This window comes from Lathyrus oleraceus, chromosome 2 (genome assembly GCF_024323335.1).
Source record: "Lathyrus oleraceus cultivar Zhongwan6 chromosome 2, CAAS_Psat_ZW6_1.0, whole genome shotgun sequence".
NCBI classification, from domain to species: domain Eukaryota; kingdom Viridiplantae; phylum Streptophyta; class Magnoliopsida; order Fabales; family Fabaceae; genus Lathyrus; species Lathyrus oleraceus.
Genome location: NC_066580.1, coordinates 131,541,810 through 131,544,808, shown reverse-complemented (window position 1 = coordinate 131,544,808; position 2,999 = coordinate 131,541,810). Strand labels below are relative to the sequence as shown.

General features: G+C 39.2%; 1 pseudogene; it reads right to left on the bottom strand.

Annotated features, from left to right (window-relative positions):
* Positions 1-644: 644 nt before the first annotated feature.
* LOC127122238 (protein FAR1-RELATED SEQUENCE 3-like) lies at positions 645-2,735 on the bottom strand (annotated as a pseudogene).
* Between the last annotated feature and the right edge of the window lie 264 nt (positions 2,736-2,999).

Here is a 2,999-nt window from a genome sequence, read left to right as displayed (position 1 = left end):
TTTCTTGAAAAACTTTAGTATTTCAACCGCAGCATCAGCTTCGCGTTCATTACAAAGCGACATTGCACCAGAGTTTCTTCATGAGCCTCCCGACCGTCAACAATATCATAGAATGCATAAGGCCCAAGACCCTCGGTCTGATGACATGGTGTTGATTTGCTAGACATTTGGCTACCATTTAGTAATTTGTTGTCATAGAAATGCGACGAAGGAAACTTGCATATCTCCGGATGCATTCTATACTGTTCAGTAAGCATAATAACAGGATGCCCAGCCCTTAAGTTAGCACACTTGGTTTCATAGAACCTGATATAATCAATCAGTTTCTCCATATTAGACTGCAACAATGCTGATGAATCTACTCTTAAATCATTCTTCCCATCTTTTGAAGGCATCCTATCTTCTGATATACGTTGACCGACAAGTGTATCAATAAAGAACGGGAGTGAATTTTGATGGACTGTTTTAGCATTTCCAACCTGCACAAGATAAGGCTTGTACATTTTCCCATTACTTCCATAAAGACCAGGGCTAGAAATTCTTGATACCAATTCATCCACATCAGCATTAGATTGAGCACAGATAAGAATTCTTCGTCTCGCACAGTTTTCAAAAGATTTTTGATGAACTCTGGCCATCATCAATCAATTGCCTACCCATGGCTGCATCCTGCCATGCCCTCGCAATGGCAACACTCTAGTAAATCTTAGGTGAGCAACTGATTGAACTGGACCACCAGAATCATTAAGATTAAATATCCTTGTTATTTCATCGTGTCGCGGCCACAAAAGAGGAGTTAAATCTGAAGATGAACTGATGGTGGCTTTCTTGTTATTGTAAGTAGTCCCACTGACTTGATTATTAGGAGGTATTGCTTTGGCGACACGTCTTTTCATTGCAGCAACTTCTTTGCACCTTCTTTAAGACCAGTCACTGCGGCATTATAAGTTTCCCAGTTACTGCACCTTCCTCGGCATATCTTATGGCTTCCCGACATAGATTAATGTACCTCAATGTCAGAGACTCCTGACTATGTAATTCAGCCATACGATCATCTGATCCAGCACTACTTTTGGCATTTTTTTGTCCACCGTTTTAAGATGTAATGGGATGGTAATGTAAGTACATTTGTCACAGTGAAAACAGTTAAAATGTGTCTACAAAGAAGTCTTGAATACTCAAACATTTGGCAAGTACCGTTAGCTCTCAATTCAGCATGGTTGAATGCAACAGTATATGCCTTGTCAACGTCCTCAAATTTTGCAACCTTGAATGTGCTATTTATGTCATCTCATTCAATTATATTTGCAGTATAAACAAAAGTTTCAACTAGCTCTTCCTGAAACTTCAAAAATATTTTTCTTGTATAAAGATTAGCAGTCTGTTTCCATTGGTGAAGGTGTCCTCAAAACTGGTGTTGTGCAAATTGTCTCGAAGTTTGCTTCTATTTCCTTTTAAATCCAGCTCTCTAAAGCTTTTTCATATTTCTTAAAGAACAATGGCAATGTCCTCTGTTGGATGACGTAAAAAAAAAAGAAACACCAAATCCTTGATTAGGAGACATTGCAGCAAAAAATGAATCACGCAAGTATGCTGGAACCTATTGGGCACGGGAAATATACAGGGACTGAAGCCAATCATTGCTTCTAAGCTCATATTTATCAAGGATAGAATTCCAAGATGATTCAAACTCCTCGATGGTTTCTGTCAGGTTAATAAAATTATAAAGTTCACCCTGAAAATTTGGATGCAATAGACATACATGGGCCAACTTTTCCTGGCCTTCTCTCAAGACATGCCACTTGTTAATACAGTGGCGAGTTTGTGGGAAAAGTTGTGAAATTGCTGCCTGTATGGCTCTGTCTTGATTGGTAATTATTGAGACAGGTTGTCGGTCACTCATTGCTGTGAGAAATGTCTTAAAGAGCCACAAAAAGGAAGCCTCGGAATCATCAAAAAGGAGTGCACAACCAAACAAAACCAACTAACCATGACTGTTTACTCCAGTAAAAGGAGAAAATGTCATTCTATACTGGTTAGCTCTGCATGTGGTATCCAGATGAACTGCATCACCAAAATGACTATAAGATGTCCTGGATCAATGTTGGTTGTATATTAACAACAATATGAACAAGTGTCTGTACTATCTGTGAAACAGACACAGGAAGGGACAATATTTTAATGATAGCAGTCTCAAGAGCCAGTTGAGTATATGTGCCAGAATCCTGAATTTGGTAGAGTGCCTTTTGGCCCTCAGAAGCATTTGGTAGTCCAGACTGAGATACTGTCGGTGGTTTGTTTTGGGCCGTACGCAGTGCACTATTTGATGTATCTCCTATGGTTATAGATTTTGAATTGTTACGTAATGGAGGAGTTACATTATTTACTATTCCCATCAATTGAGTAGTAAAATAGTCCAGAGGAGGGCACATGGCAGGATTTGACGAACTTATTTGTTGTGGGAATGACTCTGAAAAGGGAATCTTACTGATGTCAAGTACATTGAGTATTCGAACAATGAGTTTTCCAGGAAGATGACCATAGAAATATGCAAGTATATCACGAACCAATGTAAATCTTAGAGGGTAATAAGCAAGCAATTTAGAATATAGAGCCAGTAGTCTTTCTGCTGTATCCATTGCATCATTCTCAATGAGTCTGTAAATAATTAAGGGAAGGATTGGAAGCAAGCGTGCTGCAATGTCATCAAAGAACACGGGATACTTATTTGACATCTGTGTAGTGGCTGTCGGCCACTGGTTCAGACCTATGCGGTGATTCAGTATTAAGCAATGATTCAGGTTGAGGCAGTTCAAGGTGAGTATCGTCCGCATCACCATCTGATTTAATGTGTGTAATTATTGAATTGGGCATGACTGTTGTATAGTTTGGTTTGTTATTCACAGGGCGCTGGTTGCATTTGTTACGGTTTGCATGGCCTTGGATTCAAATGATTTCTTTCCATGAGAAGGCAACAATTGAGTTACTGGGATATTTGT